Source organism: Octopus sinensis, linkage group LG4, assembly GCF_006345805.1.
Source record: "Octopus sinensis linkage group LG4, ASM634580v1, whole genome shotgun sequence".
In the NCBI taxonomy this organism is placed as follows: domain Eukaryota; kingdom Metazoa; phylum Mollusca; class Cephalopoda; order Octopoda; family Octopodidae; genus Octopus; species Octopus sinensis.
Genome location: NC_043000.1, coordinates 164,410,301 through 164,436,261, shown reverse-complemented (window position 1 = coordinate 164,436,261; position 25,961 = coordinate 164,410,301). Strand labels below are relative to the sequence as shown.

The 25,961-nt window shown below is 36.7% G+C and overlaps 1 protein-coding gene across 1 annotated transcript in view; it reads right to left on the bottom strand.

The window, feature by feature from the left end:
- The window catches only part of LOC115211089, a 74,140-nt gene that overhangs the window by 46,624 nt on the left and 1,555 nt on the right, over nucleotides 1–25,961 (bottom strand). The gene's annotated exons all lie outside the window — the stretch shown is intronic.

Below are 25,961 nucleotides of genomic sequence, written 5' to 3'. Positions count from 1 at the left end.
CATGCACGCACACACGTTTGTAATTACCTTGCCAGAACAAGATTGAAGCCCGGTGCAGCCATCTGGTTCGCCAGCCCTCAATCATATCTCCAACCCATGCTAGCATGGAAAGCAGACGTTAAACGATGATGATGATGATGATTCACATACCACTAAATTGAAGAAAATAATCTATTCTCTCTTTAGTGACATCAGATCTTATGAACAAGATGAAAACGAGCTGTTGTCTCTAAAGCGTCCAAAATTTGATCAAATTGTCCATAGAAGGGATGTAAAGAATTTTTTTTTAATAGCTCATTCGCAAATTGTTCCCTTTCTCTATTGGTATACTATACATTGTGTACAAAAGGCATAAAAACTCAGCATAACTCTAGACATGTCTCATCAAAATATTACCATGCCCCACATTAGGAATCATGGTCCTAGTGTGAATGTTTCTTTAACGAAAGTACATAATTATAAAATATTAAAAATAAAGTTTTTTTTTTCCAACCACCAGTAGGGCATAGATTTTTCTGGAAAGTTATAGTAAGGCTTGGTGGGGAAATAGGTTGGGAAACACTGGTATAGAGTATCCACTGCTTTTTAAGACAACAGGGTGTGATTTGAGGGAAACTAGTCAACTATTCTTAGATGGTATAACTGTATAGAGCAGTGAATCCTGTCAAACTATTCAACCCAGAGATTCCTAACATGGGATAAATACCCCACTGGTGGGGCCTGGAATCCATTTTTTTTTTCTTTCTTTTAGTGGGACATGGAATTGTGAAAATCATTTTTTCACAGAAAATATACTACACCAATACTCAGCATGGCCAAACCAATCTCTCCAGCCAAGCATATTGTGTAAAGACTCTTTGCTACAGTATAGTGCTATTCTAATGCCCTAGTGTCAATATTTCTTTAAGGAAAGTATATAATCATGAAAATTAAAAATAAAGTTTTTTTCCAACCTCCAGTGGGGCAAACATTTTTCTGGAAAGTTATAGTGGGGCCTGAGGGCAAATAGGCTGGGAAATGCTGGTTCATCCCATGCGAACATGGAACATGGACATTACGTGAGGATGACGACATGCCTCACTGAGGAAACAATAAGGGGCCAGGAGTTGTGATTTGCTGTATTTGAGAAGTATGCCAAGTTAAGTAAAATCACTGCCATACCGGCTTATCTTTTACAGGTGCTGATACCACATAAAATGCACTCATATTGGTGCTGTGTAAATGTACCCATACTGGTGGCACATAAAAAGCACCTAGCACACTCTGTAAAGTGGTTGGCATTAGGAAGGGCATCCATCTATAGAAACCATGCCACAACAGACAACTGGAGTCTGGACAGCTGCCTCACTGGCCAGCTCCATGTCAAACCATCCAGCATGAAAAACCGACATTAAATGATGATGATGATGGGTGTGAATGATGTAAGTACCACACATGAAACCCAATATGTAAGGAAAGTGAAAAAAAAAATGAACTATAAAGAAAAGTGTTTTTTATTAACAAAAAATGAATATATCTATTCAAATGAGCCACCACAATCATTTCAAAATTGCAATCTTTTATGAAAATTGAAATGGCATTTTAGTATAGTCCAGCTGTGACTGAACTTGTCTCTTCAATGAAATCTTTTGCATGTTTAAGTATTCTGCATTTTCAGCTGGGTTTTCTGCTATCAGCAGCACAATTTCAGTCTATTCCTCTGCAGTATATGACGCTTTGTATTCTGCACCAGACATGCAGGCCAAGCACAAACAGCAGAAGAAAATATTGAAAACGATTTTACTTATTGTTTGATTAGATAATAGAAATATTTTCATTCTATCTCACTTTGCTTTCCCATGTGATAAGAAAGTACATTGATGCATGTGTGTAAAGATAGATTATATAATGTGTGTGTGTGTGTGTGTGTGTATATATACACATACATACACATGCATACTATATATATATATATATATATATATACGTACACATTCACATGCACACAATATATATATATATTATAGACGTTAAACAATGATGAAGATGATATATGCACACACATGCACACATGCACATGTTATATATATATATATATATATATATGTACACATGCATGTTATATATGTACATACGTATATGTGTCTGTCTGCACATGTATATACACTTCACTAATTAGGCTTCAATAAATATTTCACATCTAACTGTTTGGCAGAATAGGTACGATATATCATCATCATCATCATCATCCTCCCCATTACTACCATCATCTATAAAACAATAGCAACAGTAGATGAAAGATCAGTTAAGACATTGAAATTCCAGTCGCTGCTGCTGCTGCTGCTGCCGCCGTTTTGATGGTTGGGAAACATTGTTATCAGCAGAAGCAGCTGTAGTAGTCCAGGCCATTGCTACTAATCTCTGAGCTCCCAAACAACTTTCTTGTTTACATACTTCCACCAACACAGCTGCCACTTGTAAGCAGTATTCACACAGCTTCGAACAAGCTGAAAACAGGAAAGCTTCTTCCATGTATAGTGTTTCTCAACCACTTTTTTCTTTTTTTCTTTTTTTGTACCTATGGACCCCTTTGACTCCTATTTTATTCAGATTGACCCTCCTAGCCATTCAAGACTAAAAATCTTATTAATATTTTTATAATTGAATATTATTAGGAATTGTATAAAAAGAAAATTGTTAAAACATTTATTTTATTGTAGAAATATAACCAATTCATTGCATATGAATCTTAAAATAAAATCTTAAATGGACCCCCAAGTGCCATATGGATCCCTAAGTGCCATATTGACCCCAGTTGAGAACCACTGCCTATGTGATGGCTTGATCTGCTTGCAATTGCAGTGAGATCACCCTCAAACTGCTCACATTCCCACCATAAAAGAAAAGGATGCAAACACTAACATGTTCAGGGGTACACAATACAAGAACTGTCCACCCCAAACTCCCTGCCACCACCACCACCACCACCTTCCGACATGGTGGTCATCACTGGAATGATTATGGGCAGCAGAGTAGTTTCTAAATTTGAAGAGTAGTAGAGTGGCAGAATTTGTACAGGGTCAGACAGTGATTTGTGGTATTTAGTTATATCAGTTTCCATTCTGAATTGAGATCCTGCAGTCTGTTTTATATGTCGTCCTTCTGAGGCCGGTAAAGCACCAGCCAAATAATGCGGTGGCTGCAACTGGTTAATTATTTTCCTCAAAATTGTTGGTCTTGGAACTTTGAGAGAAACCATTCTGCTTATTATTATTATTATTGTTATTATTGAGAGCTGGCACAATCGTCAGCACATGCCAGGCAAAATGCTTAGCAGCAGCTCATTTGTCTTTAGATGTTCTGAGTTCAAGTTCTGCCAAGGTTGACTTTACCTTTTCACCCTTTCGGCAATTAAGCACCAGTAAAACACTGAGGTTGACGTAACTGAATAGTCCCCTCCCCCAAAATTTCAGGCCTTGAGCCTTTAGTAGAAAAGATTATCATTATTATTATTGAGTGAGAGTAGTGCTTGCCGTCAAAGTGACACTGGGGTACAAATATACAAAGTTCAATATACCCATCATGACTACCTGTCTGATGACACCAGGCATACGCATCACAACCATATGTACTTGACATCGTGATCTTATATCAAGATAAACAGTGCATGACCTTGAAGGTGGGGCCCAGTTAGAATTTTCTTCAGGTTGAGTAGCCCATCCCGCTCAAAAGGTCCCTGAATAAGGATTGTATAAGAATGTTGAGAGAAACACCCATGTTTCCAAAGGCGAATAATCTAAACCCCCAAAGAATTCCTCTTAACACATGACTATCATGCTCCCCCACTACTTCTGCTCGTGATCAGAGATGCACATATCACAGCCACCAAGGGACATATTCAACTGGTTTAGGTCAAACAACTGACAAGCAAATCTGTGGTATTGAGCAGAATATTTGCTGTAGCCCTTCTTTTATACCAAGACAAAAGAATGATAACACTGCCAATCAGTTAAGATCAGAAGCCATGAGAGCCACTGCCTGGTACTGCATCAGGGCATTTTGCTGCTGCTGCTGCTGCTACTGCTACTACTACTATTAAGGCAGCAAGCTAGCAGGATCATTAACAAGCCAAGCAAAATGCTTAGCTGCATTACGGCCATCTTTAGGTTCTGAGTTCAAATTCTGTCAAGATCAACTTTGCCTTTCATCCTTTCAGAGTTGATGAAATAAGTACCAGTTGAGTACTGGGGTTGAAATTTCAGGGCTTGTACCAATAGTAGAAAGGATTATTATTATTAAAAAAATAAAGGCACTGAGCTGGCAGAATTGTTAGCAGCATTTCTTCTGGTTTTATGTTCTAAGTCCAAATTCTGCTGAGGTTGATTTTGCCTTACATCTTCTTTGGAGTCGATAAAATAAGTACCAGTTGATCAGTGGGATCGATGCAATAGACCTACCCCACCCAAACCCTGCAAAAGAAAGAAAAAAAATTCTTGGCCCTGTGCCAAAATTAGAAATCATAAGTATCATTATTATTATCAGAATTATTAGCATGCTAGACAAAATGTTTAGTGGTATTTCATCTGCCACTATGTTCTAAGTTCAAATTCAGCTGAAGTCGATTTTGCCTTTCACCCTTTCAGGGTTGATAAATGAAGTACCAGTCAAGTACTGGGGTTAATATAATTGACTATCCCCCTCCCCACAAATTGCAGGCCTTGTGCCTATAATAGAGAGGATTATTATTATTATTATATTATTATTATTATTATTATTATTATTATTATTATTATTATTATTATTATTTTTATTAAAAGACAGTAGATTAAAGAAATGACTGAGCAGCTTACAAAATTATTTGTGGCCTTTATAGTTACATGCACTTTATGTTCTCAGTTGTGCTGTCAACAGAGTCAACTTTGACTGTTAACCTTCCAGGGGCAACAAAATAAATATCAGTCAAACACTGCGGTGATATAATCAATTACATCTCTCCACTAAATTTCAGGTCTTTTGTCTATGTGAGAAATCAATATTGTTATTAACATTTAGGTGGTGCAGTGGTAGAAATAGAAGATAGCTGCTGGATTATATACTAACCAATATTTAGTTTGATTACATAACTGTAGCTGCCTCTCATTATCAATCCTTATGATAATCTATATTATTATCATTCTGCTACATATGTAATTCTTTATCTATGGAATGAAATCAAAGCCAATCTATTCATAAGATAATTGACTGATAAATATTTGGAAATACACACACACACTCATAAGTGTGTATATACATACATCATCATCATTTAACGTCTACTCTCCATGCTGGAGAGTTTGACTGGGGACTGGTGAGCCAGATGGCTGCACTAGGTTCCAATCTGATCTGGCAGAGTTTCTACAGCTGGATGCCTTTCCTAATGCCAACCACTCCGAGAGTGTAGTGGGTACTTATACGTGCCACCGGCACAAGGGCCAGTCATGCAGTACTGGCAACGGCCACACTCAAATGGTATTTTTACAGGTCACCTGCACAGGAGCCAGTCCAGCAGCACTGGCAACACCCTTGCTTGAATGTTGTTTTTCACGGACCACCAGCACAAGTGCCAGTAAGGCAACACTGGTAATAATCACGGTCGAATGGTGCTTTTTACGTGCCAGTCAGTGGTTCTGGCGGCGATCATGCTCGGATGGTGCTCTTAGTACTCCACTAACACAGATGCCAGTCATGCAGTGCTATCATCGAATTTGATTTCGATTTCACTTGCCTCAACAGGTCTTCACAAGGAGGGTTTAGTGTCCAATGAAAGAAAGGTATGCCTAAGTGGGCTGGTTACACCAGTGGCATAGGCCACGGGTTATGGTCTTACTTGGCTTGCCGGGTTTTCTCAAGCCCAGCATATTTTCAAAGGTCTTGGTCACTAGTCATTGCCTCGATGAGGCCTAATGTTCGATGGTCATGCTTTACCACCTCATCCCAGGTCTTCCTCTTCTACAGTTTCCCTCAACTGCTAGGGTGTGACACTTTTTCACACAGCTATCCTCATTCATTCGCACCACATCTGATGCATCTTAGGTTCAACTTTTCTCTCAGGGTGCTTACATTCTGTCGAATATGCACACTGACATTACACATCCAGCAGAGCATACTGGCTTCGTTCCTTGCAAGCTTACGCATGTCCTCGGCAGTCATGGCCCATGTAGCATGGCTGTTCGTACACATGCGTCATACAGTCTACCTTTTACACTGAGTGAGAGGCCCTTTGTCACCAGCAGAGGTAAGACCTCTTTGAACTTTGCCCAGGCTATTCTTACTCTAGCAGCTACACTTTCAGAGCACCCATCCACTCTACAGACTTGGTCACCTAGGTAACGGAAGCTATCAATTCTAGTTTTCTCCCTGGAATGTGGCGGAAGTTGTTCTCTGCACATTTTCAGTGTTTATTGCACCCGAGCATCTGCCACATACAAAAACTATCTTCCTAGTTAGCCTTCCTTTGACACAACACATTACTTGGCCCAGGAACTAAAACCATAATCACATGATCATATATGTTCACTTCTTGTAGGAATGATAAAGATAACTCTCAAGGTGCAAGAAGTGACAAATGTAGAACAATATATATATATAGTTTTCAAAGCTGATCACTCCTAAGACTGCATCTTCAGACCACTCTATGAGACCGTTACACTATCTCAAGGATCAAATATATCAGAAATACATTATGTATTTCATAGTTTTCAATAAACAATCTTAGTTTTCAAAATAACCATGAAATTTCCACAGCTCCTGTTGGTGATTATTATCAACAGTTTCCTTTCCCTAAATGTGAGACCTTGTCTCTAGTTAACAAAGTGGAAGAACAATGCATCTAATGTCTTGTAATATGTAGTTGTGGCTTTTTACAATCTGAGTTAAAATCCTACCAGCGCTGTTTTGCTTTTTATCCTTTTGGCAGATTTAGAAGAATAAAATATCAGTCAAGCACTAGGTTGATTTAATCAAACTTCCTCCAAACTTATTGCCTAGTGATTTGTTAGAAGCACTTATAACAATTAGGGAGTGTAGGATATTCAAAACAGAAGAGCATCAGATAAATGTGTTGAGGTAGATAGTTTTACAACTTCATGTTCCCATTCAGTTAAGAGTGATATATCATCTCAGGACATATACGATAAAACCAGTATAACACTACAGAAAATTCAAGCAACTCTTTCAGCATATCATAAGAATTTATGCAACTATTTTAGCATTATATATACTTCACGATCCATCATCACTTTATATATAGGCGCAAGAGCAGCTGTGTGGTAAGTAGCTTGCTTACCAACCACATGGTTCTGGGTTCAGTCCCACTGCGTGGCACCTTGGGCAAGTGACTTCTAACTATAGCCTCGGGCCGACCAAAGCCTTGTGAGTGGATTTGGTAGACGGAAACTGAAAGAAGCCCGTCATATATATGTATATATATGTGTGTGTGTGTTTGTCCCCGCAACATCATTTGACAACCGATGCTGGTGTGTTTACGTCCCCATAACTTAGCGGTTCAGTAAAAAGAGACCGATAGAATACGTACTAGGCTTACAAAGAATAAGTCCTTGGGTCAACTTGCTCGACTAAAGGCGGTGCTCCAGCATGGCCGCAGTCAAATGATTGAAACAAGCAAAAGAGTAAAAAGAGAGAGTATATTTTGAGATCCATCCTTATTGCTTAATATGTTAAACCGTACAACCTATGCTGGCATGGGTTGCATGATTTAACAAGAGCTGGCCAGCTGGAGAGAGCTGACCAGCTGGAGAGCAGTCCAGCTGGAGAGCTGACCAGCTGGAGAGAGCTGACCAGCTGGAGAGCTGACCAGCTGGAGAGCAGTCCAGCTGGAGAGCTGACCAGCTGGAGAGAGCTGACCAGCTGGAGAGCAGTCCAGCTGGAGAGAGCTGTCCAGCCTCCAATTGTTTGTTTTGGTAAGGTTTCTACAGCTGGATGCCAACCACTCTATAGTATGCTGGGTACCTTTTATGAGCTACTGGCATTGATGCCTTTATGTGGTACCAGCACAAATGCATCATGTGTGACACTGGCATGAGTGCATACTATGTGGCACCAGTGCAAATTATGTGGCACTTGCAAGTTAAAGACCGCTTGACTGAGAGGGGAGAGGAAGTGGGGATATGACGATAAAGGGAATGTCTGTATGCATGGATGGCCATAGTTTCACTTGATGTGATTTTACTTAGCTTCCAAAAAAGAATTATTTCATACTCTTGAAAGTTTCTAAAATGGCTTAAAAGAGGATTGCTTTCGTCTAATGGCAGAATGCCTGTCATGTCAATGAAAGAGATGTGGGTTCAAGTCCCACAGGTATCTTTTGACTTTTTCTTTTCATGAGGGATTTTTCAACACAATATGTGCATGCTATTATTTATAGAACCAATTCTACACAAGAGCTCTGACAACAGATTTATATCTGTGCCAAACTCAGAAATCATTACCATTTCTAACAGCAACACAAATTCATAAATATTGGGAGTGATTGATTAATCCTTTCATTACCAACCTGACTGAAACTGGCTCTGGCTCTAAGTACAAATGTCTTGTTTTCATAAGTTTCATAGTCACAATTTATATTCCTAACACTAGCTGAATGATAACTAAGTCATTTTACTAAATTCTTTGTTATATTTAAAGTAATTGAAAGAAACACAGAGCATCTCAAAATACAGTAAGGAAAGGGTTAAATCAATCCAGTGCTTGACTAATACTGAATTTAAGCAACCTTTGAAGCACAAAACGGTACAGGTAGACACAATATGATGCAAGCTCAAAATATAAATAAATCATTTATATTATTAGCTGTGGAGATTTGCATTTGCAATAATACCTAAATGTTACATGGTAAAAATATGTTTGTTTATTATTTATTTATTTAGTTATTTTTTGGGGGAAATTGAAGATGATGTTGCAAATGAGAAGTACTAACAGCCTCATATTAATGCTTGGTAGAATGAATACCAGTACCAAATATACTGGTGTAAATAGGTCAAAATCTACACTAAATGTTAAAACTATTGGCAGGCAATAAACAGACCAAGAATATCAAAGAATAAGCAGACATTTTTGAAATGGTAACTTTGTGTATTTGTCATAATTTTATATACATACATATACATATATATATATACACATATACATATATATATATACATATATATATATATATATATATATACATATATATATATATACATATATATATATATATATATACATATATATATATATATACATATATATATATATATACATATATATATATATATATATATACATATATATATACATATATATATATATATATACATACATATACATATATATATACATATATATATATATATATATATATATATATAGTCAATAAACTTCTATATCAATATCTTATTTTCACACTACATTAATTTTCTATCATAATACTTTTGCATTATATAAAGATACAAATGTCCATGATGTTTTTCCCTTCTAAGTACACATACAAAAATATTGGTTGACACTTCAAAGATAATTTGGACAATTCTGGATGAGATCCAAATTGTGTAATCATTTCATCTACAAAAATCAATAGTTTTCATTGGATTCAGTATTTTTTATGTTTTTATGAGACACTTTCACTTTAAAAAAGGAAAAAAAATGTGACACAAAACATATGGGGGGGGGGGGTCATTCACCAAATTATTGATCAACTATCTCCTATATCAAACAATTAATTAACCCATTTACATTAAATACATAGACTAAGCTGGCCAAGCATAAAATTATGTCAAAATTCTTCCACTACAGTATTTTCTATGCTATTGTTCAACTATATCAAACAGTTTCAGATAATTCAGATAAAATTTTTAATAATTTGTTTCAGTTTTGTATTATATTTTTAAAGGCTGTATAGTTGTTTTCTGACTATTCAACTTTTATGTGAAGTGGTTGTGCTAAAAGCAAAGTCATACACAGCCGGCTGTCACCTGGAAGTGTAGAGGGTATGGCTTAGTAGCATATTCCGTGTTCTTGGTAATTGTTTCAAGTACATATGTGGTCACCAGCAGACACAGACACCCTCTGTTCACCCTTAACCTAGCAGAACATGCAGAATGTGACAGTTAGAAGGAGAGACAGATGAACCAACACCTGGCTGGTATTCATAACAATTTAATATGAAGTGTCTTGCTCAAGGTCACAATGTACCACATAGGTCAGGAATTGAACTCAACCATAAGGTCTTGACCTGAACACTCTTGTTATGTACTTTCACAGTGGTTTTGAAAAATTGGTAAACTAGGACAAAGCTTGACCTAAATATCAATAAATCTGTTAAAATTCCATTTTCAATGAGAAAAATGAATGACAAGAATCCCTCAGCTGTGAAATGAGAGCCGTACTTCATTTGCGATAAATAGCAGTGAAAGTTGTCATCAACATTTCAAATGTTTTCACTACTATCACTAATTGTCGATGTTGTCTTCACTATTGATTTTTACATGTTCTTCCATTCTATTGTTGTTGCTTAGCAACAATTGAAACTGTTTAGAATCAAATCCATTTCAATCATGAACCATTCTTCAAATTTTTCTAGGCTTATATTGTCTAATGTCTCCTTTAAGATGATCAGCTGTGATTTAAGAGAGATTTGACTACTTTTTCTAGTGAGTCAAATGATCATTGATACTTTCACTGGTTTGGTAATAAAGAGTTGCTTAGCTAAAAGTCAGTTCTAATCAAGCAGGCTTCAAAGATGTTCCAGCTACAACTGACCCCTCATTCTGTTGATCAAGGATCAGTTTATCTAATGTGGCTGTGTTTTTTTCTAAAACAGTAGGTATGATTGAAGGTAATTTGGTTGCTATTTCAAGCAGGTCAAACAACCAAGTAGAGAAGCATGTTGCTCCATGCTAGTGTAGGCCGGAGAGGTCTGTGACAATTTGCTATGATCTTCCATACAATAATGACTATGACTGTATAAAATGGAACAAGTAAATTTAGTTCCAAATTGCATCAAACATGTCCCTTGATAAGAATATTTAGGGTGATGAAGTAGCAGAAACAGTAAGCTATCAAACTAAATATTCAACAGTAGTTTCATTGTACTACATTTGTGTTCAAGGTCAACATTACCCTTCATCCCAACATTGTCAATAAAATATGTACCATGTTGTTGTGTCAACACCCCCAGACAATGAAGTAGACTAGCCCAATACGTAGATATACAGGGAGAAGTCTAGATGTCTTCTTTTTTTTTTAATCATTTAATCAAAGGGGAATGTGGTACCCATGATGCTTTAAAATGCCCTTCAAACATTAGATTCTGCCAAGAGTAAGTCTCTTTTACATTAGGTCTATTCACATGATTCCTAAAAGGGTAAAGAACCCTTTGGTCATAAATGATCATGGGATTGCAACTAGAAGGTTCCCCTCTGAGATACAAGTTCAAGCACGTTTATTTATGGAAACCAGCAGCCATCCATGCATATAAGCCTCCCCTTTCCATGCCACTGATGCTATCCAAGGGAAAGGTAAAGGGGCCGATACAGCTTGGCACCAGTGATGTCGCAACTCACTTCTACAGCTGAATGAACTGGAGCAACCTGAAATAAAGTGTTTTGCTCAAGAACACAACATAGCTTGGTCTGGGAATCAAACTCACTATGTCATGATTATGATTCCTATTGACAAGGAGAAGTAAGAAATATCATTAATATTTTATTAACTTTAGGCCAGCATGCTGGCAAAGATTAATGCCTAACAATATATAGTTTTGTTGTTCAACATTCAAAACTCAAATCCCACAGGAGCAAATTCTTTATCCCTCCAGTCCGTCAATAAAATAGGCACCAGTATTGTTCTAGGATTAAATCACTTGACTGTTTCTTCCTTGGCACAATATTTACTAGTCAAAAGAAATCAATATTTTAACTAATGCAGTAGTGTTAGAGCAATAGATGGCAACATTTGATCAGCATCAACAACCATTTTCCTTTCTTGCACAAGTCTACTGGATAACATATCACCACCATTTGTCTCCATCTTTTATTTAATAAGAGGAACCCAGCATCCTGAGATTTGACCTCACTACTTTCTTACACGTATCTTCCTTTGACAACACATCTCTTTTTCATTTTGCACTCATCACCCATTTACATCATGCGGTAGACTCCCTTGTATGTATCAGCTGGTGCCTTGCTCTCACTACATTTGTCTTCTGGTTTTTAAAGAAGGACTGCATCAAGTTCCAGTCGGGTTTGGGTTACTTTCTATGGCTTGATGCCCTTCCTTACATCAACCACTTTACAATGTGCTGGGTGCTTTTAACGTAACGTTGGTATGAGTGCTTTTTATGTGGCACCAGCATAGGACTCTTGCAGGCCAATCCTCTTCAACAGAGGGGAGAAACCTTAACACTTCTGCTATAGAGGATGGGTCTTCTTGAGTACAACAAGGTACCAGGTATCTTGGTCCTTTGTTATGTAGATTAATATATCTACAGACTACATTTAGTTTCTCTCCAGAGTTTTAATGTCCATATCAAACTACCATGCACCAACATTTGCACAAAGCCAAAGCATTATAAGGAAGAGGTACAGTCAAGTGAATAAAAACTTAGTAAACTACTAAATCTCATTTCATAAAACAGAGGAACAAAAGGAAAAGTTAACTCTTTTGAGATCTGAGATTTTCATCTCAGAATGTAATAAACTAGCAGTACTAGTTCAGAACTCTGTAGTTCTGCCATTAGTTCATTTGTTTTATAGCTGTTTTTCCATGGGTAAGGCAGATGTTATTTTGAGGTATTGTTTTACAGCTAGATGCCCTTCCTGATGATATCCCTTAACTGCTTTTCTTATAAAGGATCTCCTTTCCACACATCTTTGAAGGCACAAAATGACCAAACAATTTGTTAACAGAAACTAACAACACCTTGTCACACTTCTATACAAGATATTGCAGAATTAAGGAAACAAACGCACACAACAGTCTCTTTTCATTTCTGTCAACCATATCCACTCACAAGGCCTTGGCCAACCTGCAGGGTATAATAGAAGACACTTGCCTAATGTGCTGTGCAGTAGGAGTGAACCCAAAACCACATGGCTGGGAAGTGAATTTCTCAACAAACAGGCATACCTGCACTTAATAATTACTTAAAAGTACAGCCCGATTAAGGACATATCTCCAACAAATATTAGCCATTGTATCTAACAAAAAAAAAATCAATATTCAGTTAAATTGGATAAATAACTAATGAATCTAATCAATAATCTGCTTTAATTTCAAGTTATTTCACTGTAGCCGAATTATTTCATTAATGCCTCAAAAAAAAAAAAAAGACACGAATATCATAAAAAACTCATTCTTCTGCTCAAATGGATTTACTTAGAAAACAGAAACAGTATTAGTATCTAATTTCATGCTTTTGAGTTAAAATGCTATCAGGGTTATCTCCACATACAATTTATCTGGGATCAATACAACAAATACTAAATTACAAAGGATAATACAATTAACTATACCATGCTATTTGAACACAGACTTCTAATACATACATACACATATAAATATATATTGGAATTAAAACATAAATATATGTATATTACACTCGTAAATATTAGAAGCTTATGACTAGTCTGTAGTAGTTTTTCAAATCACACCCTATCGTTTTAAATTAGGGAAAAGAGATACTGTAGTCCTTATCCTCCACATCTAAAAGACAGAATTTTATGACCAGGTTGCCTCTGATGAGGGCCGAGTTAAAGCAAAAGAACATTTCACCAGCTATTTAACCACTGTACTTGAAGTATAGGGTTCTCTGTCTGATTTAGGAAGTAGTAAAATCAACAAGAAAGGATCTTCTGATGATGGCCCTCACAGATGGGAAGACAGGGACTGAAACTTCTGGCAGTTTGCTGTGCTTGAGAAGGCACATCAAACTAAGTAAATTTGTGGCTGTCCTCGCATACAAGAATGCTCCCTACATCCCGCTTCATCTTAATCTTGTAGGCTCATGGGTGTTGGTGCCATGTAAAAAAAAACAAAAAAACCATCCCTGCTAGTGCCACAAAAAAGTGCTCATGCCAGTGCTGTGTAAAAGCCCCCAATACACTCCGTAAAGTGTTTGGTGTTAGAAAGGGCATCACACCATAGAAACCATGCCAAAACAGACATGGAGCCTGGGCAGGTCGTCAGCTGGCCAGTTCCTGTCAAACCGTCCAACCCATGCCAGCATAGAAAAGACATTAAATGATGATGATGATGTTATTGAAGGCAGGTGTGTGACTGAAGTGTGACTAACAGTGATAAGTCTTATCTTTCAATGTTCTTGAGTTCAAAATTCCGTCAGGGCTGACTTGGCTTTTCGTTATTCCAAGATTGATAAAATTTATATCAATTATCCATTTGGTTAATTTAATTGATTACACCCTTCTTGTGACTATTTGGAAAGAGTCAGTATTCAACTGAGCTAGATCTTTATATTCTTTCACTTATCTATTGAAGTTTACTATTACTCTACAGAGTTAAGTGCCACTGACTTCAATACACAATTGCTTTCCAATTCCTGATTATAACTACACTGTTAACTCACTAGAAAAACAATTATCACAGTTTTACTTCCATTCACCCTGTAAATCTAAAGCAATTTATCTATATAAAAAAGAAATCAATATTATTCAAAGGAAGATCAGTGAGTTGGTCAAAGTACCAGAATGCCAGACTCTATATTTCCCCATTTTGACATTTGACATTTCTAAACGCCTGCTTCAAATTCAATCTGCTTTAAAAAAAAATCAGTATTAAAAAATCTGTGATTCTTCCTAACAAAAATAAAAAAGAGGCTTTGCTTTTCTTCTCAAATGAAATCAATAGTGTTTTTAAAAACCAGAAAAAAGAAGTCAGAATTTATGATTAAAAGACAATAACTACTAAAAATGGGTCTAACATCAACATGATTTTTAATGAGCAATTGATTGATTTATTTATATTTTGTAGGGTGTATTCAACTATTTTGCATTTCAATTGTTCAAAATGTGCAGAAAGAATATTAATATAACCACTGCAAGGAGATGCAAAAGTCATGGGCACTTCTCCAAACCTCCTCAATCTTTACACATACATACATATATATTTATATCTCATCATCATCCTCTTTTTATGTCCACTTTTTCATGCTTGCATGATTTGAACAAAGTCTATCAAAGTAGACTTTCTACTGCTGGATGCCCTTCTTGCTATCAACCCTCACCTGTTTCCAAGCAAGGTGATTTTCCCATATTCTCCCAAGGCCAGAAACGTTTTTTGTGGAATATTGGAAATGAATAACATTGCTTGTATGACAGTGAAACTAACTTACAACTATTATGTGATGTCAAGACAAGAAGATACAAAACACAGACACAAGTATATATATATACACACACACACTATCTCAGAGTGGTTGGCGTTAGGAAGGGCATCCAGCTATAGAAACTCTGCCAGATCAGATTGGAGTCTGGTGCAGCCATCTAGTTCGCCAGGCCTTAGTCAAATCGTCCAACCCATGCTAACATGGAAAGCGGATGTTAAACGATGATGATGTGTGTGTGTGTGTGTGTGTGTGTGTGTTTAGAGAGAGAATCAATTATGCAGATAAACAAATTAGGTATACTAAATATAACAGTTCAGGTATGAAGTCCAAAATTTGTATACATGCAAATGTATCTAATTTTTGTTTATCTGCTCCACTTGATCCCTCTTATAGTCATTCTTTACTCTGCAAAATTAATCCCCTGTAAAGACATCAGAGTCGAAGTCTGAATCATTTGAGCACTACTAAATGTCTTCTATATTCAGAGACCCATGTGGCTATTACTGAAAGCTACTCTAAGAGACTTGGCTATCAAACTACATAGTAATCCAATACAGAGAAGTATAATGCAAAGTCCATTCAGAAGATATAATCAATGAAATTGTTCATGAGGAGTAAATAAACCATAAAAAGTGAGGAGGTATGAGAAATTAATGTATTTAATCACTTGACATCCTTAAGATTACAGCTTTCTTCATAGCCTACTTCATGCAATAAGTTCAGTGTAAAATAAAATTATGTTTATCTGTTTGCATTGATATGTATTATTGGTGTAACTATGATGTTCTGGAGATCTGATGAGCTGCCTTTCTCTATCTGCACTGATTTGTGAATATACAACTGCATTGTATAATGCACAGTATGCACATTAATACAAACATGTAAACAACTTTATTTTGCACTGAAATTATTACTGCACGAAGAAGGCAGCAAAATGGCTGTAACCCTAAAAGGACGTCAAGTGATTAAATAAATACATTCATCTCTCATACCTCCTCACTTTTTATGATTTATATATACACACACACACACACACACATGCATATAAACACATTATCCATGCAAAGGAGATGGTTGTAAGGTTCATTAAGCACTGACTGTTGCAGCTCTATTATTGAAAGAACAACAGACATTGAATGAATAAACAGAAGGTGAACGATAAAAAGAAATGAAAAATGCTTCATTATGATTTCTGTTATTCATAGAAAGCAGCAGAGAAATCATAAATATGACAAGGGAAAAAGAAATTATTTCATGAACTTTATTAGCTTGCAGCTGTTTCTAATATTAGTTGCAATGTACTCATATTTGAATGCTTGTTTATCACCTTATAGCTTCATCAGAGCTCAAGAAATGAAGCACAATTTTATTTGGGAAAGCATTTATATATACAAAAAGTGAAAAATTGCATTTTCAGAACTTGATTCGACATTTTGGTAATTTTTTTTATATATCATCATCATTTAACGTCCACTTTCCATGCTAGCATGGGTTGGACGATTTGACTGAGGACTGGCGAACCAGATGGCTGCACCAGACTCCAATCTGATCTGGCAGAGTTTCTACAGCTGGATGCCCTTTCCAACGCCAACCGCTCCGGGCGTGTTGTGGGTGCTTTTACATGCCACCGGCACGAGGGCCAGTCTGGTGGTACTGTCAATGGCCATGCTCAAATGGTGTTTTTTACATGCCACCTGCACAGGAGTCAGTCCAGCGGCACTGGAAACGACCTCACTCGAATGTTCTGTTCACATGCCACCGGCACAAGTGCCAGTAAGGTGACGCTGGTAACGATCACGCTCAAATGGTGCTTTTTATGTGCCACCAGCATAGAAGCCAGACAGCTGCTCTTGCAGTGATCCCGTTCAGATGGAGCTGTTAGCGCTCCATTGGCACGGGTACCAGTCATCGAATTTGATATATATATGCATTTTCAAATAAAATTGCATTTCATTTTTAAAGCACTGATGAAGCTAAAAAGGTAATCAAATATGAGCACATTGCAATGTAAGCTAATGAAGTTTACTAAATGATTTCTTGTTCCCTCGTCATTTATCTAATTTCTTATTATGCTCTCAGTTGACACTTTTCTCCGAAGTGTATGTATAGTGAGTTTGAGCCCCAGGTTATTAGCATCACTAAACCTAAGTGAAATATTAAAAAATATATGTGTGCGTTCTTGTCTCTTTAAATGAAAGCCTTACAAGCAGTGTTGTGCATTTGCAATCTGCCGTGAAATGTCCAATCATTGTACTATTCATGAACTAGGGAAAAATAAATAAGGCTTGGCAACAGAAAGGGTATCCAGCTGTAGAAAATCTGCATCAATAAATTTTGTGAAACTTAGAAATGTTTTTCATGAGAATAAATAAAATAAATATTATCAAAACTGAGAAGGGCAATCAAATGTTTTGATAATATGATCTAAGACCTCGTTTGGAATTTGTTGTATATTTTTATTTTTTTAATCACTGAGACCCATAAAACGAGAGTTGGTTGATTACTAGATTCAGTTGACAATACTTGGGCTTCACACTGAAGTCTAATAAATATTAATTACACAGAGAGATAGAATGATAGAAACAGTTGAATACTTAATAAAATGCTTTATAGTATATAAAGTATGTCTATTTCGCAAATAATCCCATAGGTAATCACCATCATAATTTTTACATCCACTTACCCATGCTTGTATGGGTCAGATGAAATTTTATCAAGGTAGATTTACAATGGTTGGATGCTTTTTCTGTTGATCAAGAAAACAAAAATCAAATACTGGGGGCCATTCTCCCAACTACAACACCTCACTTGGAAATTTCTTGCCATATACTAATGTAAGAGAACATTATTACTGTTAGTATTAACATGTCACTAAAAGCTGAAGTCATTAAATTTGCTTGCACCTTTCTCTGAATGAGAAAATTGTGTCCACTAGCTAGTATCCATATCATAACGGCTGAGATATCAGTTCTACAATGATACTTCTCTACCACTTTTTTTTCAGCAGTTTTATTTGGAACTATTAACCCTCTAGCATTTAAACTGGCCACATCAGGCCTAAATATTCCACCTGTTTTATGTTCAAACCAGTCAGGTCTGACCTCTCACATCTAACCTACAATGTTATTCTAATAATAAAGAACCACATCTTTGAAATCATGAAGCTATGTGACAATGTATGATTAACTCAAAACAATATGAATAAATAGGCATTACACTTGACAATAATCTGAATACTAAAGGGTTAAGTTAACCATTTGCAACTACCACAAAGGGAGTGGAATGTATTTTTATTCAGTCAAGGGTTCAACATAATGGTAAGACTAAAGAGAGTTCATATAGTCAGTTTAGTATATTATCTATTTATAATATATACTACTAAAACTTTGTGGTTGCTTGCGATCTTGTCTGTAATTTAAAACAAACAGGTGCGGGCATGGGCATGTGGTTAGGGAGCTTGCTTCTTAGCTATATGGTTTTGGGTTCAGACCCACTGCGTGGCACTTTGGGTAGGTGTCTTCTGCTATAGCCCCGAGCCGACCAAAGCTTTGTGATTGAATTCGGCAGGCGGAAGTTACTGCCGTGTGTGTATATGTGCGTGTAGGTGCTTGTGCCTCTCCGAAAGAGAGAGAGAGGTGCATAATAGGAAAATATTCTGAAAGTAAAGGACCCCTGAAATGTGAATACAAACAGAATAAAATAAGTTTCAAGTAAATTGGACCACAGATTCCTGAAACATGCGGTTTTTTGGGTTTGTTTCCACAAATTTAAGCAGTGAGACCTGGAGTTATTGCCCTTTACTGTGAATACCTGGATAGTTTTGTTGATATAGTTACAAATATGTACCCCACTGACTTCGTTGCCTCATAACTTCCAGGAAAATGGATATTCTCTTTACTCTTTTACTTGTTTCAGTCATTTGACTGCGGTCATGCTGGACTTATTCTTTGTAAGCCCAGTACTTATTCTATCGGTCTCTTTTGCCGAACCGCTAAGTGACGGGGACGTAAACACAATGCTAGGGGGACAAACACACACATATATATATACATATATACGACAGGTTTCTTTCAGTTTCTGTCTACCAAATCCACTCACAAGGCATTGGTCGGCCCGGGGCTATAGCAGAAGACACTTGCTCAAGATGCCACGCAGTGGGACTGAACCTGCAACCATGTGGTTGGTTAGCAAGCTACTTACCACACAGCCACTCCTGCGCCTATATGTTTTAACAAAATTTTCAACAAATACTGCTCAGATGCTGTGGGTTGAGAGTATACAGGAATTTATGGGAAAGAGGATTTCCGGGAGGGTGGGAAGAAGAGTTTCAGAAAATTCACATGATCTGACATTTTACCTTCATAACCTTCAAGAAAATGGATTTCTTTTCATGAAATTTTATGCAAATACCTTTCAATCAGCAGAAATTATGATTATAATGAAATTTGTGGGGAAAATTTTTCTGAAGAGGTGGGGAGAGAGAAAAAAAGTAAATATTTTCAGAGGAAAAGGTGTACGATTCAAGGGAGATTTGGCTGTTGTTTCTAGCACCTCCCAAATCACCTTCGTTTTTCACTCTCACATGTACTGATGTTTTCTCAATATTTTTCTCCCATTAAACACATTTTATGGAATGATGATGCTGAAGTAACATAAGCGTGGTCCATTGATGAAATATAACAAACACAAATGTAATTTAAACTTTTACCCCCACCTCAATCAAGCAAAGCCATATGTGTGTAAGAAAAAGCATTTTCTAACAGAAAAGTATGTTATCAAAATGAATTACCATTTACATACCACTGTGGATAAATGCCAGCAATGACTTTTTCAGGCTCTCCAATATTTTAATTATAAATAGAAACAATCGGGAGTATGGAGTTGGTTTAAAAAAAAATAATAATTTTTCAAATTTTTTGTCAAAGGATATAAATATATTTATGGGGAGAAAAATATTGAAAAACATTAATACATTCGAGAATGAGAAAGAAATGAGGATCTTTTCCTTTTGAACGTCACTTTTTAACATAATTTCAAGGTAACTAAAAAGTTTTAAACTTCATATACTGGTAGAATGTGTTTATAAAACATCATTTTCTCTTGGCTTTATTGAGAAAATTCTATAGTTTGTAAGATATTTCGTCTGAAATTACTTGCATTTTGGCAATTTTAACCAATCACTGGAGTCCATTTAGGTAAATAACATTCTGTGCATAATGAATATGTCCCTCCTTTAAGAAACAGATTTGTGAAGAAAAAAAGATGCCCTTCCCCAACCCTAACTCTAAAATAGATTGAAATGCAATAGATCGATACTAGGGCTATAATTATGGGTGACATTTTCATTTGACACCGCTAGAAAAAAATCCAATTTACCGTAGCGTTGTCGTATGAAATTGTCACCCATAATTATAACCCTAGTATCGATTTATTGCATTTCAAGCTATTTTAGATTTAGGGTTAGGGGTGGGGGAAGGGTATCTGTTTTCTTCACAAATGTAAATAATCCCAATCTGTTTCTTAAAGGAGGGACATATTCATTATGCACAGAATGTTATTTACCTAAATGGACTCCAGTGATTGGTTAAAATTGCCAAAATGCAAGTAATTTCAGATGAAATATCTTACAAACTATAGAATTTTCTCAATAAAGCCAAGAGAAAATGATGTTTTATAAACACATTCTACCAGTATACGAAGTTTAAAACTTTTTAGTTACCTAGAAATTATGTTACAAAGTGCTGTTCAAAAGGAAAAGATCCAGAAAGGAGGAGGGTTGTCTTGGGATGTGCTAGAAACAACTGACAAATCTCCCTTAAATCACACTTTTCCCTCTCAAAATAATTTTTTAAATATATTTTTTACCGAACACATTCCAGTACTTTTTGGTTATCTCACCCCCATTAAAAAATTGGGTTATCTCCCCACTAAATAGCTGAGTTTATGTGGCAACAAGAGATTGGATTAAAAGATCCTTTTGATCCAATACTTCAACACATTGTTGACTTTTGGCCTAATCAACAGGCATGGTATGATTTGTTATAAAAATGTTATTAGATTCAACAATATGCTTAATTTTTTCCAGTTTCCATGTTTATTAATCTTTTCAGTTTTGTATGATTGGTTATAAAAATATCAGATTCAATAAAATGTTTACTTTTCATGTTTATTAATTTTTCATTTTTTGGTTGTTTTATTGAGGGTTAAACAGTCTTTTTTAATTGGATAACCCAATTTTTTAATAGGGATCAGATAACCAAAAGTTATCAACACTCTTCCCATGGTTTTGAAGTGCCAAAAGAATTGGCCAAAATTGGTCCGGAGAGGGATGATGGGCGGGGGGGGGGGGGTTTAAAAATTTCTTTTTCATAAAAAGATGTTCACCACCCACATCATTTCAAAGGCTGAGGTAAAGGTAAAAAAAAAAAAAGGAAAAAATTTCCAACTTAATTGGTCTTCCTGATCCGAAACTCTTCTCCGCACCAGTTTTTCTTTTTGTTTTTTTTTGCATTATTCGTTATCCCCGACATGTAAAACCAAGGAATCCGAATAAACTTTTTCAGAAAAATCCATTTTACAAAGTGAGGTGCGAATCTGCATTAGCACCCCACCCTCACCCCTACAAAAAAACTTCATTTACGACTTTATTGTGTTAAACTGTATAAACATAAAAATTCAATTCCAAACAGGAGTTACATTGTTACTTCTAATTTTACACTCCCTTCCGAGAGGGTGAATGCCCTAAATATATGATTTTAACAACTGATATCACGTCATAGGTGAGTGACCTCCCTTGTTTAAGAAATATGATTCCTTTTTTAATAAGACCTTTGGAGCCTCAGGTTGGCGAGACCAAAGTAATAGTCAATGCGAATCACTGTTAGTTCCAAAAGAGACACGTAGCGGCAAAGAATAATCACTGAGCTCAATCAGTCTGCAGTGATACTCGATAGGTTAACGTAACTTTGTCTTACACAAGTCTCTTTTACTCTTTTACTTGTTTCAGTCATTTGACTGTGGCCATGCTGGAGCACCGCCTTTAGTCGAGCAAATCGACCCCAGGACTTATTCTTTGTAAGCCTAGTACTTATTCTATCGGTCTCTTTTGCTGAACCGCTAAGTTACGGGGACGTAAACACACCAGCATTGGTTGTCAAACGATGTTGGGGGGACAAATACAGACACACAAACATACACACACATATATATATATATATACGACGGGCTTCTTTCAGTTTCCGTCTACCAAATCCACTTACAAGGCTATAGTAGCAGACACTTGCCTAAGGTGCCACACAGTGGGACTGAACCCGGGACCATGTGGTTGGTAAGCAAGCTACTTACCACACAGCCACTCCTACGCCTAAGTCTGTTAATATTTCTCTGCTAAAAGCATTTGTATGATGTTAAATACATAATGAACTCTAAGTTGCATATTCAACATGTTGGTGCGTTGCTCTGTGTAATCTCCGTATACCAGTAAAAGTAGAAGTGTAGGTGCAGCTGTTCACTTTATATATAGATAATAAAATACATACAATGGTGCAATAACCAAATATATATAAAGAGCCTTTAGAGATCAGGTTGTGAGACAATGTGATCTATGGCCTTCATACTTTTTAAAACCGTTTTCTCTGAGTAAACTGGAATCCGAGGAAACTGCCGATGGAGTGCTTCAGCAAAAATGTCGTAAAAAGTTTGTGAACTGTGACATGTATTTAATAAACAATTTAAAATTTTAGATCACTAGGTAGGATTTGTTGATTTTTTTTTTTAATGTAGAATATAAGCGAGTGAAATACCCCTATGGTAAGCATGTTTGTACGAGTAAGAGAGAGACGCTTCTATGGCATAAATACAGAAGTGTGTCCCTCCTCCGATTTTGTTTCCTCATAACATTATGAAGACTGTATATTCTTTAATGAAAATTTTCCCCAAATATTTCCGGATAATTCATGCAGCCCGACTTTATTTCCTCAAACATTTTGATGACGCAAATTACAAATCTGTCGAAAAAAACACAAAGAAACTTTGAAGACTATTTCACCATTTCCTTTTTGGAATTTGTTTAATGAATTCTTTTAAATAAGATGAGTTTTTTCAAAGCCAACAAATGTACCCCTGATACTCCTTGTTTTCAAATTAAGCCAGTACCTCTGAAAAATTTAATGTTATTCAAAAATGTTCCTTTAACAAATTCCAGAAAGGAATGGATGGAATCGCCCTCAAAAGTAATTTTGTTCAACATGATGAAACGTTTGGGGAAACACTGTTGTCTTCTTTTGAGACAGCATCCACCCGGGGTGGGTTGAGCTGGCTTCATTCAGCCTCAATGCTGCATCTCTTACAAATGCCGATTTGAGGCTAACAACCGCGTGATCTCCAACGACTCCTTATTCTAGCGGCGAACGCCGTAGATATGGGGGTCTAGGTTGGGTTCCAGATCAGTCTTGACCGTCATCAGCCAGGTTTTTCGTTGTCCACCACATCGCTTTCGCCAACCCTGAAGGGGAGCTGGGGCAATTGCTTCATAGATGAATTCTCCTGGTTGACAACGGAGGGCAAACATTGGATCGCCCAACGTTATGGTGCGTGGAATATCCGCCCCCACAGTTTTTTTCCACACTAAATTCCGATGTTATCTTAATCTACACCGTCTAAAAGATATTTGTAGTAAATTTCCTAGTTATGAGAAAACTGAGTCAAGGTACAAGCATACATGTGTAGTTGGCACTTTTTTATGTTTTGATTATCAAAGAATCAAAAAAAAAAGTTAATTGTTTATAAATCAAAAATAGTATGTTTAAGGAATTTACTACAGTGCATTTTAATTTTCCATATGTAAATTATATTTCGTTTGTATTGGATGGTATGAAGACATTATTTACATTCTAAAAATGGTGCTTTCAACTTCAAAAGTATTACTTGGAGTACTTTTTGAAAATCTTCAGTTTCAATTTATTAACGATGACAATATAATTACAAATGCTAACAAAATAGAACTGATGAAACATTTATACAAAAGAGGTTGTCACAGTTCTAGGACAACACTCTTTACCCTATGAGATGACATCTGGTGTACCACAGGGATCTGTTCTTGGCCCCCTTTTATTTGTTGCATATGTTAATGACATAGATGCCAACTTAAAGAAAGCCACTGTGCTGAAATATGCAGATGACATCAAGCTGTACCTCGAAATAAAGAGGTCGGATCCTGTACACTATAGATCTTTATTGCAATCAGACCTGGACACAATGCCGCAGTGGATCATGGACTGGCAACTCAAGCTGGCTGTGGACAAATGTCCCACCATGCATTTTGGGAGGAAAAACCCAGCGTCTACTTACTCCCTCCACAACACTAATCTCAAAAAGTCTTCTTGTGACCTGGGCATTATTATCGACAGCAATTTGCATTGGACAAAGCACATTGCTAAAATTGCCAAGAAGGCTGAGGGTGTCTTCGCATCACTTACCAAGTCCTTTGTGAGCCGCTCTCCGGCTATCTATATGAGGCTTTACTTTATTTTAAGCAGCAGAAAATTCAACAAAATCTGTTACTCTGAGTTTCTCGTTGCCGTTCATCAGACAGTTATAGCTACGGTGCGGCCTCACCTGGAATTTGCATCACCGGTCTGGAACCCCTATCTTGCCCAGGATATTAATCGTCTGGAAACCGTTCAGCGACGTGCAACCAAGAGAATACCCTCCACCAGGCATTTGCCATATTCTGAACGCCTTACTTCCCTGGGCATGGACACGTTGAAACTCCGACGTCTGGCAGCTGACTGGGCAGACACCCATAAAATTATTAACAATAACTCTGAGCACCTTTTCAAACTCCACCTGTCTACATGTTTACAAAGTAAGAAAACAGCACAGCTCCCATGACTTTCGGAAACATTTTTTCGCGCTAAGAGTTGCTGAAGTATGGAACAAACTGCCGGCATCAGTTGCTATTTGTCGAAGCACTGCATCCTTCCTGAGATTCGCCAACACTACACCTGATTTTCTCCCCTCCATACACACGCAAGCATGTATCTGACTCATGCATTGTTCACTTCCCAGACATTTGTATATTACTGCATATGCTTCATACGCACTTTTGACAAGTTGTGGTGCACCTGAGCACTGTATACAGTAATTTCATTAATATTATTATTATAAAAAGTATTGAAAATCATTTGATCGTGGTCGCACTTTTTTTCTTTTTACAGATTCTAAATTTCTGATGTTCAAAACAAAAAACACCAAAAATCGTTATGAGATAGGTATAATGGTAACAAATATACTGGAAAAGGCCACAGTATGGGAAACCAAAAATTAAAAAAAACTTCGGCATTCTTTCGATATGAGTCCCGTTTACCTCACGTGTATTTGTTTACATTTGAAGAAGATCATCACATTCCGTAACATTTTTATTTTTTTATATAAGTGGGGTTAGGGTATCTTTTTTTCTTCCGAAATGTAAATAAACCCACATGGGTTTATAAGTGACAGTTATGTTACTAGTACCGAATGATCGCCAAAATTTCTATCACGAAAGGGAACTCTTCCAAATTCTTACCCCTTTCCTTCCTCATGAGGCAGTGACAGCTATTCC